This window comes from Bombina bombina, chromosome 5, assembly GCF_027579735.1.
Source record: "Bombina bombina isolate aBomBom1 chromosome 5, aBomBom1.pri, whole genome shotgun sequence".
NCBI lineage: Eukaryota > Metazoa > Chordata > Amphibia > Anura > Bombinatoridae > Bombina > Bombina bombina.
The window spans coordinates 627,014,212-627,031,585 of record NC_069503.1 but is presented as its reverse complement, the minus strand read 5'-3'; positions in this window follow the sequence as shown (position 1 = coordinate 627,031,585).

The window sequence follows — 17,374 nt, the reverse complement described above, 5'->3', positions numbered from 1 at the left end:
ATAGATATATAGGTATAGGAATATATTTTACATTAACATTATCATATATATATAGTACATGTTAGAATGTCACACTGATCTCCCAGACAAATTCATTAAATTTTAAATTTTTGATTCAGATAACAAAATACTTATTAACCCACAATTATTTTGTGTTTGAGGGGATTTATTATCTCCAAAGGTGTGGAATGGCTATGGAGGCAAAATTTGCCCCCTCTTACACAAATCATTATATGGGATATTTCGAAACTAGCCACATCTTTGGGGAGGATTATCCCCTCAAACACAACATTGTAACATATGGTAATTTTATTGATGACCTAATCCTCATTTACAAAGATGAAGACATAACATCTATTCCACAGTTCATAGACCATCTTAATCATAATTTCCTCAATCTGTCATTTACATACAAGTCAAACAAGAAGAGCATTGAGTATCTAGATCTATTTCTGGAACATGAGGATCATAACAACATAGTCACCTCCAATTACAGAAAACCACTATCTAGGAACACCATACTTAGAGCGAATTCCTGTCATGCACCACATATGTAAAAGGACATACCATTAAAAATGTACAGACACAAAGTCAATATACTCACTATCGAACTGATAGCTAGGGGATATAACAAATCATTACTTAAAAAAATCAATCTACAGGTAACCAGACTAGATAGACAAAGTCTACTTCATAACACCAGCAAATACAAAAACAAGAGCACACAGAAGAACAATAACAACAACAACTTATCTGATACAGGCAACATATACTTTACAACTAAATATAGTACACAGTTTTATACCATCTTCAACATTATTAGAAAATACCTACCTGTCCTTAATAGAGATTCCACATTGGAATTCAAACTTGACAAAAGATTGAAATATGTTGCTAGAAAAGCAACTAATATAGGAGACATACTGCTAGATTACGAGTTTTGCATTATGAGTAAAAAAGCAGCGTTAAGGCTCATAACGCTGCTTTTTCACTACTGCTGCTATTACGAGTCTTGTAGGTACAGCTGTCCCTCACATTTTTTGGCCTTTCCGCAAATAAACTTACGCAATTTTCGTAAAGTCTTTTTTTCAATGGGACTTCCATAACCGGTATTACAAGCTTTTTTTTTCAGGCCAAAATGTGAGCGGTACAGCCTATCCCGCAAGATTCATAACGCATTCTGAAGTCAGTAGTTATGAGTTTTACACTACAAAGCTGTAGCATAAAACTCATAACTAAAGTGCTAAAAAGTACACTAACACCCATAAACTACCTATTAACCCCTAAACTGAGGCCCTGCCACATAGCAAACACTAAAATAAAATTATTAACCCCTAATCTGCCGCTCCCGACATCGCTGCCACTAGAATAAACATATTAACCCCTAAACCGCCGCACTCCCGTATCATAAACACTAGTTAAATATTATTAACCCCTAATCTGCTGTCCTTAACATCGCCGCCACCTACCTACATTTATTAACCCATAATCTGCCGCCCCCAATGTCGCCGCCACTATACTATATTTATTAACCCCTAAACCTAAGTCTAACCCTAACCCTAACACCCCCTAACTTCATTAGAATTAAAATAAATCTAAAGAAAACCTACAATTAACTAAATAATTCCTATTTAAAACTAAATACTTACCTGTAAAATAAACCCTAAGCTAGCTACAATATAACTAATAGTTACATTGTAGCTAGCTTAGGTTTTAGTTTTATTTTACAGGCAAGTTTGTATTTATTTTAACTAGGTACAATAGTTACTAAATAGTGATTAACTATTTAATAACTACCTAGCTAAAATAAATACAAATTTACCTGTAAAATAAAACCTAATCTAAGTTACACTTACACCTAACACTACACTACAATTAAATAAATTACCTAAATTAAATACAATTAAATAAATTAAATACAATTACCTAAATTACAAAAAACCCCCACTAAATTACAGAAAATAAAAAACAAATTACAAGATATTTAAAATAATTACACCTAATCTCATAGCCCTATCAAAATAAAAAAAGCCCCCCCCAAAATAAAAAAAACGTAGCCTAAACTAAACTACCAATTGCCCTTAAAAGGGCCTTTTGCGGGCATTGCCCAAAGAAATCAGCTCTTTTACCTGAAAAAAATACAAACAACCCCCCCAACAGTAAAACCCACCACCCACACAACCAACCCCCCATATAAAACCCTAACTAAAAATACCTAAGCTCCCCATTGCACTGAAAAGGGCATTTGGATGGGCATTGCCCTTAACAGGGCATTTAGCTCTATTGCAGCCCAACCCTAACCTAAAAATAAAACCCACCCAATAAATCCTTAAAAAAAAAAAACACTAACCCCTGAAGATCCACTTACAGTTTTGAAGATCCAATATCCATCCTCAACGAAGTCCTCATCGAAGCAGCAAGAAGTCCTCAACGAAGCCGGGTGATTGGATCAGCCAATAGGATTGAAGTTCAATCCTATTGGCTGATTGCATCAGCCAATAGGATTTTTCAACCTTAATTCCAATTGGCTGATAGAATTCTATCAGCCAATCAGAATCTAAGAGATGCCATCTTGGATGACGTCACTTAAAGAAACATTCATTTGGAAAGAAGACTTCGTTGGAAGAGGATGCTCCGCGCTGGATGTCTTGAAGATGGAGCTGCTCTGCGCCGGATGGATGAAGATAGAAGATGCCGTCTGGATGAAGACTTCTGCCCGTCTGGAGGACCACTTCTCCCGGCTTGGATGAAGACTTCTCCCAGCTGTAATTTAGTGTTTTGTTTTTTTTGTAATTTAGGTAATTGTATTTAATTTATTTAATTGTATTTAAAGTGTCAGAAAACCATAAAAAAAATGTTATATAATTCTGCACTTAAGGGCTCCATGTACTAAGCAGTCAGCGAGCTACCCGCAACAAATCTCGCGTCAAAACTCGCAAACTGATATGTACAAAGCCGTCAATTATGTTAAAACTCGCATCTTTAAAATTGCGAGCGTACTTATCCGCCAAACCTCGCTACCTCTCCATTTTTTACTGTAATTAGACACATTTGACCACCAACTTGCCAAAAACGAATGTACTAAAAAAATCTATTTGTCCGCTAGCGTCAATCTCCGCCCCCACCTCGTTATTTTTGCCTCGCCACCTTTTAGGTGGTGGGCAAGGTACAAAACAATAGGAAAGCCACTCTAGACGCCAGTCTATACATATATAAAAGGCAGTAATATCAGCATTGTACTTACATTGTTCATTTCAGCAGCTATGGAGAGAATTCTGTTTTTGTTTATTCTCCGTTTGATGCAAATCCGGGCAAGAAGACAGAATACTGGAAATGTAGCTAATCGTATCGTTAGAAGAAGGAGAGTTCGTGTCCCCCGTGTATTCCTTCCACGGGTTGGTTTGCACGGCCTTTCTGACCGAGAGATCATACAAAAATTCCGGCTTGATCGTGAATCGATATTACACCTGTATCGAGAGATTGAAGATCATTTGGAGCCAATGACTGCTCGTTCACAAGCTATTCCGGGACTTCTGAAACTATTAGCTGCATTGCATTTTTTTGCAACAGGCTCCTTTCAGGCAGTTTCTAGCGTCATTATTGGAATGAGTCAATCTGCTTTTTCACGCCACTTATCCAAAGTAATAGGGGCTATGATGGTTATTTTTCATCGATATGTTTGTTTGCCATCTACCCCTGAAGAATGGCAATCTATCAAGTCAAATTTCTATAGGATGGCTGGGATGCCCAATGTCCTAGGTATCATAGACTGTACCCATGTTGCTGTAAGACCACTTCAAGCTCGTGAGGAGATCTATAGGAATAGAAAGCATTTCCATTCCTTGAATGTCCAGATGGTCTGTGACCCCAACATGAGGATTATCAGTGTCCGTTCTAACTTTCCTGGCTCCTGTCATGATTCTTACATCTTAAGGCAGACTGGGTTATACCGGAAGTTCGAGGACGGAAATATGCCTGACGGATGGCTTCTAGGTAAGCATAACTGGCGTCTAATTGGTCTCTCATTTCAATGTACAAAAATTGCGCCCAATTTGTCGACTGTAATCTGTATAGTTTAAATTTGTATTGTATAGTTCTGAATCTTTATAATTATTCTTATATTAATATTTATATTTATTATATCTTCTATTAGGAGATGGAGGGTACTCATGTACAGAATGGCTGTTGACTCCCTATAACAACCCACAGACCAGAAGTCAAGTACGTTTCAATGAAGCTCACCGATCTACCAGGGGGATTATTGAGAGGACTTTCGGTCTTTTGAAAATGCGGTTTCGATGTCTTGATCGTTCTGGTGGTGCTATGCAGTATGCACCAGAGAAAGTTGCAAAAATTATATTGGTTTGCTGCATACTGCACAATATAGCAATTAAAAGAGGCTGTCCATTAGAAGATGAAGATCCAATAGATGCTGATGATTTACCAGAAGAAATATGTGTAGAACAAGCTAATAGGCGTGGAAATGCAACAAGGGACATGGTTTCAGAACAATATTTTGAAGATTAAAGTTTCAGTTGATCAATAAAAAACTTTCTTTATTAACTTGTGTCCATTTTTTTTTTAAGAATTAAGGTTATTCAAAATCACTCATGATAAACAGTTAAATACATAACAGTTGTTGCTCTTCAATTATCAAAGGTTTCAAATAAATAAAGTTTATGATCAAAGTTATTACAGACAATATATTATAGGTAATACATTGTCTTTGTGACATCACACTAGTGTCTACAGCTGCTCTCACTCTTTTACATAATGTGATTAGTGTAATGTAATCCCTCCATAGCTGATGCTAATTCATTGTATTGTGTCATTGAATTGTAGCTGTAACAAGCGACAGTATATTCAACAGTGCTTTATGTTATCAGATAGGATTTTTGAGTTAAAAAAGACTTGCTCAATTTTTAACAGCTACTAGGTTTTCCCATATTCAAATAAATACCTTAAGGGCTTACTCTTAACACTTATTTTCTTATCCTTTATAATATATTTTTCCATTCAAGATTTGTTAAAAGAATAGTGGCATATAGAAAATAATGGCAAATAAATTATTTTATTACAAAATTACAATCTTTAAACATTATATATTAACAATTGTAAACCAAAGTAACTTGTAATACATATAAACACATATGAAAAAAAAGAAAATGTTTAGAAACAAAATAACAATTGTAAACCAAAATAAATTTTAATACATATAAACACATATGAAACAAAGAAAATGTTTATAAAAAAATAACAATTGTAAACCAAAGTACATTTTAATACATATAAATACATCTTAAAAAAATAAAATGTTTAGAAACAAAATAAAAATTGTAAACCAAAATAAATTTTAATACATATAAACACATCTGAAACAAAGAAAATGTTTAGAAACAAAATAACAATTGTAAACCAAAGTAATTTTTAATACATATCAACACATCTGAAACAAAGAAAATGTATAGAAACCAAATATCATTTGTAATAACTATAAACATCGATATTTACAAACCTTCATAAAATACATTAATCTACATATACATTATATTTTTTTCTATTTTTCGGAGATACATATCTATATCAATGCGCTAATGATTGACATAACGATTAATCACGTCATCCTCTAACATGTCGCGTCCTGAACCTTTTGGTGCTGGAGAATTGGTGATATTAGTTTATGCCATGGATAAATATTTCCCTAAACAGATTGGTGGTGTGAGGGGAGTGAGACAGGAATGCAGAGACAAAATTATATACGAGATGCTGAGAAGAATGCATCGTATTTCAAACATTAAAAGAACAAGACGACAGTGTCTTAGAAAATATAGTGATTTGAAGAGAAGAGAACCGAAGTACTATAAATCGATTCGAAGATTGATAAGGACATGTAAGTTTCAAAATTATATATGAAATAATTTTTTATAATATAAAAAAAGGGTTTATTTTTGAACTGCGTCATCATTGACGAATCCAGGACAATATTATTTTCTGAGTGTTACTTTGACTATATTAGTATATACAATTGCAAAAAGTTACAAAAGTAAGCATGCAGAACTGAGTTAGTAGATTAAAATTTAACTATATTACTATATACACTTAAAAGGTTAGAAAAGTTAGCATACAAAAATGAGTTAGTAGAGTAAAATATAACTATATTAGTATATACCATTGAAACATGCAGAACTGAGTTAGTAGAATAAAATATAAATATATTACTATATACCATTGAAACATGTTAGAAAAGTAAGCATGCAGAACTGAATGTTTTGAAAACAAAAAATTACTTTGAATAATTAAAAAAAAAAATTTATTCCAAATTTTTTTTTATATATCTGTTTATAGATATGAGAAGTAGGAGAATGAAGTGTGAACACCCACCACGCTACCTAAGGTCAATGTTGGTGCAAACACCCAGAAGTGAAGCTCTTTCTCCACCTTTGCCAATAACACTATTGGATATTGAATTATCTCCAAATCAATATGAAATTTTTCATAAAAAGACACAGACAGGTAATGACTTATTATTTAACTTTTAAATCATATATTTTAGGTTTTGGCTTAAAAAGTTTTAGCATGCAATATTAATCAAGTTGCTAATTTACTTCTATTATCATTTTTTTCCTCATTATCTTTCTATCTTTATTTGAAAAAGAAGGCATCTAAGCTAAGGAGCCAGCCAATTTTTGGTTGAGCACCATGGACAGCACTTTTTGATTGGTTCTGTCCAATTAGCAAGTACAACACAGTTGGTTCACCAAAAATGGGCTGGCATCTAAACTTACATTCTTGCTTTTCAAATAAAGATACAAAAAGAATGAAGTAAAATAAAAAGTTTATATAAATTGCATGCACTATCTGAATCATGAAACTTATAAATTGGGTTCAATGTCCCTTTTAATGATTATTATTATTGTTTTAAATAATATATCCTAGGTTTTTGATTTAATAGTTTTCTATCTTTATCTTTGTAATTACGTTCATAGATATTACCATGGAAGACATGGAAAATAGTATGGAAATGGAAGAATTTCAAAATCCTGATAGTGTGACAATATTTGAAGCCTTGAGTTCAGATGATACTCAACCAAGGATAGAAGTTTTACCAACAATGATAGTAGATAAAGGTATGTTTCATACTCAGTAATCTTAAATCTAAGAAAATCAAAGTTTTAACTAATACATATTGTATATTTCAAATAGGAGTTGGCTCAGATGAAAGCTTTAAAGGAGTGGACATAAGTGTAGAAGCTAATATAGTAGATAACTTAGATAACAGCACATCAGGAGGTAATATTTGTGATGAAAAACCCTATCATACATTGCATATGTATATGAAAATTGAATTAAAATTTGCTTTGCATTTATTTTTCTACAGATTTATCTTCAACATCAACTATTGAAACTGCAGACAAAAGTACTCAGAGTTGTCTTGAAGATCATGTTAAACAAAAAAATTCTAAAATTAGGGCAACTTTGGGAATGTTAATGGAGCAAGTAGATTTTTTATACCGTAAATATGTTATTTGTTTTCATTTTTTGTTTTGTCATGATGATTGTCAGAAGAATGACAATTAATAACTGAGAAAAACTTTTGTGTTGAAGAATCAAAAGTGATTTTGAATTTATGTAAATAAACTTTTTTTTTGGGCATAAAAAAAATTTGTCTTTATTAAATAATAACATTTTAAACTTAAAGAACACAAAAACTAACTTATTAAACAATATATCGATGAAAAAAAATTAACAGTGACTAATATAGTGTTATAAATAATAAATCAAATGTTCACTCCAGACGTGGCCTCTTTGGGTCTGTTGTACCCTCCCTTTCACTGACAATAGCCAACAGAGATTGTAATGTCCTTTCACTGATGGTTAAAGCTCTGTTAATTTGCTGGTTTTTCTCTTCATCCATCCGCCTCTGCCACTGGAACATTTCTCTTTGCAGCTGTAATTTCTGCATTTCAATCTCATTCCTTTGCATTTCTATTTCAACATTTTTTTCTGACAGAGCAGCCCAGCGGTCAATATTAGTGTTAATAATATTTTGCATTTCTCTGTGGTCCTCTCTGTATTGCCTTGCAAGTGTCAACATTTCCCTCAATCCAACATCGGCCAATAGTCCTTCTGCCGGTGTATTGTCAATATTTAGACCACCTGTTTGCAGTGCAATTGGTGGTGCCTGTGTTTCAACAGGTTCCTCAAGGTTTTCCGGTGTGTGAATTTCATCTGGTTGCGCATCTCCAAAATCTTCAAGAATATCTGGAGTCTCACTTCCATCATGCCCTCCTGGTGGTTCATCTTGAATGGGATTTTCCACTATCGGCATGAGATTGATAGTGATCTCCCTTGATGAGTTTTCTTCTTCTAGATCAAGACATAACAAATTGTTAGTAATTAAAAATAAAATGTTCTAAAAACACTTGCAGAAATAGAATAGAAGGAGAGAGCAGATACAACCGTCATACACCAATTTAAGTTATATTATATATATATACATATGTGATACATACCATCAAATAATGGAGATGAATGTCCAGTCAATCGCTGGAAAAGACGTCCCAAATCACCTATAAAAAAATAAATAAAATAAAAATAAATAAAAAAATAAAATAAAAAGGTTTTTTAGTCAATGTAACCATATATTCAAACGCTATTACATTCAGTGAAATTTCTATTTGGAAAATTATTAATGGAAATGTACTTTGCAATTAACTGGACACTGAAGCAAAAATAATATTTTTGAGAATAAGATATATAGCATGGAATTTTAATCAACTTTCTAATGTAATACTATGATCAATTCTCAAAAAGAAAATAATGATAACATTTAAACCCATTAAAAAGTTGCTTACAATTGCATGCATGCTCTACACGAATCCTCATTTAAAAAAATTTGTTCAGTGTCCCTTTCATGAAAATCTATGATCATTGCTATTTGTCCTTCAAATTACATTCCATCTGTAAAAGATCTCGAACTAGAATATGTCAATAATGACATTTGACATTTAAAAAAAAAATAAAAAAAAATTGATAGATAAAAGAGATAAAACACACAACATTGAAATTATTCATTTGTAAAGTACTTACCAGTTGCTCTACCAACACCAGTTTCTGGAGTGCTGGTCCTTACATCAGGAAGTGTGTCCGCCGAGGAAGTTGTGTGTGTAACATTAGATGTGGAGCGTATTAATTGTCCATGTGTAAAACTGGCCGAAGGTCTGGAAACAGCTGAACTGGGTGGTCTGTAAACCGCAGAAGATGAAGTAGAACAAGTGGGCACTTCGTTACTCCTCACAGGCTCTGCTTGTGTTGTTGGCGTTGCTTTAAAAAAAAAAAAAAATACGTTATATTTATTTTTATTTCTAGTTGAAACTGAAAGCTAAAAGTGTTAATAATAATAATTACAGCAGTGAATGAAGGCTCAATCATTAAAGGGACATGCCAACCACCTTTTTTATTTTATGATTTAGAAAGAGAATGCAGTTATAAACATCTTTATAATTTACTTATATTATCTAATTTGTTTTATTCTCTTGATATTCTTTGTTGAAAAGCATTTGATTGCTGCACAAAGAAGCCTCGTGTGACTGGCTCAACATGTGTATTTATTTTTCTTCAACTAAGAATATCTAGAAAATGAAGCCAAAGAAATAATGGATGTAATTTGTAATGTTGTTTAAATTTCTATTCTCTATCTGAATCATTAAAAAAATTTTTTGGGTTTAGTGGCCCTTTAAAGGGACATGAACAAATAAAATTTCCTTTACAAATTGCATAAGAAAATGCTTTTTCAAAAATATTTAATTGTATTATGTTTTTGCCTTCATTGGATTTTTATACTTTGATGAAAAGCAAATCTATACAGGCACAGTAAATGATCATTGCTTGATGCACATAGATGATTCATGTGACTGCGTCAACTATGTGCATAGCTATATCTGAAAAAAGTATATGTTTATAAAGCGGAGAACAATTTTGAAAGATGTTAAAAATAATATTCTATAGTCAAATAACGCAACATGGAAGTCAATAGATCAGAAATTTAAGAAGGCATGTGATCTGGGGTTAGTCTCATGATTAATGTCGGACATTCAATATTTTTTTAATAGTTTCAAATTACATTATTTCTATTGTCATTATCACTTTAAGGTTTCTATGCAATACTGGTTTGAAAATAAACACATGGGTGTTATCTTTAGGGATCACTATATTAATAATCAACAAATCTTTAGTTCCGTTAGACCTTTAAAAAAAAGGGAGTATAACAACCCTATTATTGTACAATCCCTTATACATATATGCGACATAAATGATTACAGTATTTGGGGCCTAAATGGCTTGTACAATCCCTTATACATATATGCGACATAAATGATTACAGTATTTGGGGCATAAATGGCCTATATAGATTCAGATACTGAAGCTTAAGAAGTCAGATAATGTTATTTTAAAGAAATATATATTGGAGACAATGACCTATCATAATTTTAAAAAAAACATTTGCGTCAACTATGTTGTACATTTACCTCTTAAATCACTGTCACAATCATCCGTTATGCCAGTGATGATCTCTGGTCCCAGACGCTGAACAAGCTTCTGCTCATAATCATTGAGGTCTGCCACATATGCTGGTTCACCTCCGGTAGCACGTGCCAAATTTTTTTCTCTGGCCAATTTAGCTTTGGCAAAACGTTTAATGTCGTTATAACGCTTCTTCAGCTGATCGACATCCTTTTTTCCTGGACCCTGGGCACTAACAGCATCGCTGATCCTTTGCCAGATCTGCTTCCTCCTAGAAAAATTTGTCTGTTTGACACGACATCCAAACAAATAATCATAAGAGTCAATAATCATGTCAATCAAAACAACGTTTTGCTGATGAGAAAAGTGAGGATTCTTGGATTTTGAAGCGGTTTCAGATCCAGATGAAGCCATATCGAATTTGCAAATAAAGATCACAAAAACGAGCTCTCTGTAATTACTCTCCAAAAATTTTGGAACAATAATAAAGTTGTTTAGAAAAGTTGTACATTTATAGGAGCAAAATTCTATTCCCGCGACTACTATGACGTTCATGACACCTTACATGTCACGTGTTAACAATTGGCCAGACAATTCAACTGAAAGTTAAGTACATCAGCTTAGTCGCGGCGAGCGAGGCGTCAAATTTATCAATATTCCGCCACTGCTCGCGGCGGGCTAGACGTGTCTATTTATTGTGGGATTATTAGTACATAGCAACAGCGGACACCATTTCGCCCGCGGCGAGTAACGGCGAGTTTAGCCACGTCTAAAATGACGGATGAATTGACGGCTTAGTACATGGAGCCCATAGTGCAGAATTATATAACATTATAATAGCGCAAACATTGTAAAACCAAATTTCCCCTTTGAATTTAAAAAATAACTGCTGTTTTACAGACCCGCTCTCTGTGATCTTCTGAGCGGGTCTGTTTTTTTCTAACAGCACATCGGGCCATCTGTATAGTCACAGCCCGGCCCGACCGCGCCATAGCACTAAGTGCAGCTCGCTCCTGCTGTCTGACAGAGCAGGAGCGAGCTGCACTTAGTGCTATGGCGCGGTCGGGCCGGGCTGTGACTATACAGCTGGCCCGATGTGCTGTTAGAAAAAAACAGACCCGCTCAGAAGATCACAGACAGCGGGTCTGTAAAACAGCAGTTATTTTTTAAATTCAAAGGGGAAATTTGGTTTTACAATGTTTGAGCTATTATAATGTTATATAATTCTGCACTATGTGCAGAATTATATAACATTTTTTTATGGTTTACTGTCCCTTTAATTGAGGTAATTTATTTAATTGTTGTGTAGTGTTAGGTGTTAGTGTAACTTAGGTTAGGTTTTATTTTACAGGTAAATTTGTATTTATTTTAGCTAGGTAGTTATTAAATAGTTAATAACTATTTAGTAACTATTCTACCTGGTTAAAATAAATACAAATTTGCCTGTGAAATAAAAATAAAACCTAAGCTAGCTACAATGTAACTATTAGTTATATTGTAGCTATCTTAGGGTTTATTTTACAGCTAAGTATTTAGTTTTAAATAGGAATTATTTAGTTATTAATAGTTGGTTTGATTTAGATTTAATTTAATTAGATTTAAGTTAGGGGGTGTTAGGGTTAGACTTAGGTTTAGGGGTTAATAAATATAGTGGCGGCGACGTTGGGGGTAGCAGATTAGGGGTTAATAAATGTAGGTAGGTGGGGGCGATGTTAGGTGCGGCAGATTAGGGGTTTATACTATTTAACTAGTGTTTGCGATGCGGGAGTGCGGCAGTTTAGGGGTTAATATGTTTATTATAGTGGCGGCGATGTCCGGAGCGGCAGATTAGGGGTTAATCAGTATAATGTAGATGTTGGTGATGTCGGGGGCGGCAGATTAGGGGTTAATAAGTGTAAGATTAGGGGTGTTTAGACTCGGGGTTCATGTTAGGGTGTTAGGTGTAAACATAAAATGAGTTTCATAATAGGAATCAATGGGGCTGCGTTACTGAGCTTTACGCTGCTTTATTGCAGGTGTTAGACTTTTTCTCAGCCAGCTCTCCCCATTGATGTCTATGGGGAAATCGTGCACGAGCACGTACAACCAGCTCACCGCTGACTTAAGCAGCGCTGGTATTGGAGTGCGGTATGAAGCACAATTTTGCTCTACGCTCACTTCTTGCATTTTAACGCCGAGTTTATAAAAACCTGTAATACCAGTAGGTAAGTGAGCAGTGACAATAACGTGCAAGTTAGCACCGCACACCTGATAACGCAAAATTTGTAATCTGGCCGAATGTCAAGAAAAAATTCAACAAAAAATAATCAGTCCCAGGGAACTGGCTTACTCCAACTAAAGGGTTCTTCAAATGTGGACATGTTCCCTGCAAGAGCTGTGCTTTCACAAACAAAAGTAAGACATTCCTTTCCACACAAACCAAAATAGAATATCATATTAAAAGCAGAATAGATTGCACATCTAAGCTTGTAATTTACTTAGTGACCTGCAAACAGTGTGACCTACAGTACGTAGGCATCACCACACGTCCCCTCAAAGATAGACTCAGAGAACATCTCTTCTCTATAGATGAAGAAATTCCCAGAACACCAATAGCCAAACACTTCCATACACATGGAACAGGCACTAGTAACTTATTTTTCGTTGGTATAGAACACATAGAGAGAGACGCCCTGGGAGGGGACAGACTTAAAGGGACACTGAAAACAAATTTTTCTTTCATGATTCAGATAGAACAGGCAATTTTATTTAACTTTCTAATTTACTCTTATTATCATTTTTTCTTTGTTCTCTTGCTATCTTTATTTTAAAAGCAGGAATGTAAATCTTAGCAGCCAGCCCATTTTAGGTTCAGCACCATGGATATCGCTTGCTTATTGGAGGCTTACATTTACCCACCAATAAGCAAACATAACCCAGGTTCTCAACCAAAAATCGTCCGGCTCCTGTGCATCACAGTCCTGCTTTTTAAATAAAGATAGCAAGAGAACGAAGAAAAATTGATAATAGGAGTAAATTAGAAAGTTGCTTAAAATTGCATGCTCTATCTGAATCATTAAAGGAAAAAAATTGGGGTTTATTGTCCCTTTAACTCCTTAGTGACCAGAGCACTTTTCCATTTGTTGACCGTATGGGACCAAGGCTATTTTTGCATTTCTGCCGTGTTTAACTATAATTTTCCTCTTACTCATTTACTGTACCCACACATGTTACATACTGTTTTTCTCACAATTAAATGGACTTTCTAAATATACCATTATTTTCATCATATCTTATAATTTACTATAATTTTTTTCATAAAATATGAGGAAAAAAATGGAAAAAAACACACTTTTTCTAATTTTGACCCCCACAATCTGTTCCACATCTACAACCACCAAAAAAACTCCTATGCTAAATAGTTTCCAAATTTTGTCCTGAGTTTAGAAATACCCAATGTTTACATGTTCTTTGCTTTTTTTTTGCAAGTTATATAGGGCAATAAATACAAGTAGCACTTTGTTATTTCCAAACCATTTATTTTTTCAAAATTAGCGATAGTTACATTGGAACACTGATATCTGTCAAGAATCCCTGAATATCCCTTGACATGTATATATTTTTTTAGTAGACAACCCAAAGTATTGATCTAGGCCCATTTTGGTAAATTTCATGCCACCATTTCACCGCCAAATGCGATCAAATAAAAAAAAAAGTTAACTTTTTCACAAACCTTTTCACAAACTTTAGGTTTCTCACTGAAATTATTTAAGAACAGCTTGTACAATTATGGCATAAATGGTTGTAAATGCTTCTCTGTGATCCCCTTTGTTCAGAAATAGCACACTTATATGGCTTTGGTATTGCTTTATGGTAATTAGAAGGCCGCTAAATGCCACTGCGCACCACATGTGTATTATGCTTAGCAGTGAAGGGGTTAATTAGGGAGCATGTAGGGAGCTTGTAGGGTTAATTTTAGCTTTAGAGTAGTGTAGTTGACTCCCCCAAGTATTGATCTAGACCCATTTTGGTATATTGCATGCCATCATTCCACCGCCAAATGCGATCAAATAAATAAAAATTGTTAAATTTTTCACAATTTTAGGTTTCGCACTGAAGTTATTTACAAACAGCTTGTGCAATTATGGTACTAATGGTTGTAAATGCTTCTCTGGGATTTCCTTTGTTCAAAAATAGCAGACATATATGGCTTTGGCATTGCTTTTTGGTAATTAGAAGGCAGCTAAATGCCACTGCGCACCACACATGTATTATGCCCAGCAGTGATGCCTGAATATCGAGGCATCACTGCAATATTTTTACATTAGCAACCAGGATACTTATGGGTATCAATGGTAGGTACAATGTCAATCTTTTTGTTGAGTGATGATCTATTCATCATAAAATAATTTTACTTACATTATATTGTTAGCTCTCTAATATTTTACCATTTCTATGTCCTACCTACTCTAAAGATAACTCAAAATATATTAAAACATATCAACACATTAATATATACTGAGTAACAACAAAGTTATTAAGGTACAAAATAATGAGCACTAAGTACCTTTAACATATAGGGGGATATTTATCAAGCCATCAACCGCAAATATGCTGGAATTCTGCAGCGTAATTGTGGCGAGCTTGATTTGACCTAGTTATCAAAGCCTACAGACCGGCAAAAGTTGAAATCTGTGACATAACATACGATCCGCCGGTCTCAGTCCAACATAGATCGATGCTTATGTCATTACAGATGTTCCGAATACACATTCGGCACTATTTGACACTTTTTCAAAGTTATAAAATAGTTAACCGGTACACTCATGGCTATTCCGGCCCAGCGTACCTGGTTTTCAATCCGCCACCATGGAGGCCGCAGATGCCATAGGAATCAATGGGAGTCTGAAAGCAGCGAAAGCTTATGTTCTATGCTGCCAGATATCCCATTGATTTCTATGTTAGAAAACCAGTTACGTTTACACCTAACACCCTAACATAAACCCCGAGTCTAAACACCCCTAATCTGCCGCTCAACACCGCCGCCACTAAATAAAGTTATTAACCCCTATCTCGCCGCTCCCGGACCCCACCACAACTAAATAAATGTATTAACCCATATTCCGCCGCTCCCGGACCCCGCCACAACGAAATAAAAGTATTAACCCCTAAACCCCTGGCCTCCCACATTACTACCACTAACTAAACCTATTAACCCCTAAACCACCGGCCCCCCACATCGTCATAAACTAAATTAAGCAATTAACCCCTAAACCGAACAACCCGCTAACCATCGCATTTTATTCCCCAACATTTTCTTTTCTTAAATTATTATTATGCTATTTTTTCTTTTTTAAAATGCATTTTTTTCTAAATATTTTTGTATATTGTTATCTCACCTTTATTGCATTTTGTGTATAATTTATGTAAGTTTTTTTTAATGTATAGTCTTCTTCAATATAATCCATTAAGTCATCCACCATGTCACAATTATACCAATATTTCTCCTAGAGTTTATCTTCTAAATTAGCCAATTAATTAACTAACACCTTTCTTATTGGCTAGTTCATGGTATTTAAGTACACCTGGAGGGAAAGGTAACTATTTCTGATGAAGCGCTTGTGCGCATGCATGAAATGCGTCAGCTAGCAGGAGTTCTACCTTACCTTGTTGTTGGAAGTCTCCTGACTGAATAAATCCTGGACTGCATTGGCTACCTTGCTCCGGTATTTTCTTTTTGCCTCTGGCTTGATTATATATAGAAATATATATTTAATAATACAAATTTAAATGTTTTCTATCTGAAGAACATAGGAATGTAAAATATGAGTAATGAGCTTCAGGTTTCAAGCTTTAGGTCTAATGCGGTGTCGGGTTAGCACACATGTAATTTTTATTATTAAATACATATTATTATTAAATATATATATATATATATATATATATATACACTGTATGTCTGATAATGTTAATGTAAAATATATACCTATAGCTATTTATCTATAAGAATAGATATATAGGTATAGGTATATACAGATATACACTCACCGGCCACTTTATTAGGTACACCTGTTGAATTGCTTGGTAACACAAATTGCTAATCAGCCAATCACATGGCAGCAACTCAATGCATTTAGGCATCTAGACGAGGTGAAGATGAATTGCTAACGTTCAAACCGAGCATCATAATGGGGAAGAAAGGAGAATTAAGTGACTTTGAACGTGTAATGGTTGATGATGCCAGGCGGACTGGTCTGAGTATTTAAAAAACTGATCTGAAAAATAGAAAATATCCAGTAAGCGGCAGTTGTGTGAACGATAATGCCTTGTTGATGTCAGAGGTCAGAGTAGAATGGTCAGACTAGTTCGAGATGATAGAAAGGCAACAGTGACTCAAATAACCACTCGTTACAACCAAGGTATGCAGAATACCATCTCTGAACGCACAACACGTCAAACCTTGAAGCAAATGGGCTACAGAAGCAGAAGACCACACTGGGTACCACTCTTGTCAGCTATGAAAAGAAAACTGAAGCTACAATTCGCACAGGCTCAACAAAATTGGACAATAGAATATTGGAAAAATGTTGCCTGGTCTGATAAGTCTCGATTTCAGCTGCAACATTCAGATGGTAGGGGCAGAATTTGGCATAAACAACATGAAAGCATGGATCCATCCTGCCTGTATGTGATAAACATTGGAATGTTAAATATTTGCAGTAAATACACAGTAAAACACATTATTAAATATTATTTAATTTAATTATTATTTAGACACATATATACTTTATATTATAGCCCTTTGCAGTCAAATACATGGTCATATACCATATACCTTTAAACCCCTAAATGTACATGAATAATGTTCATT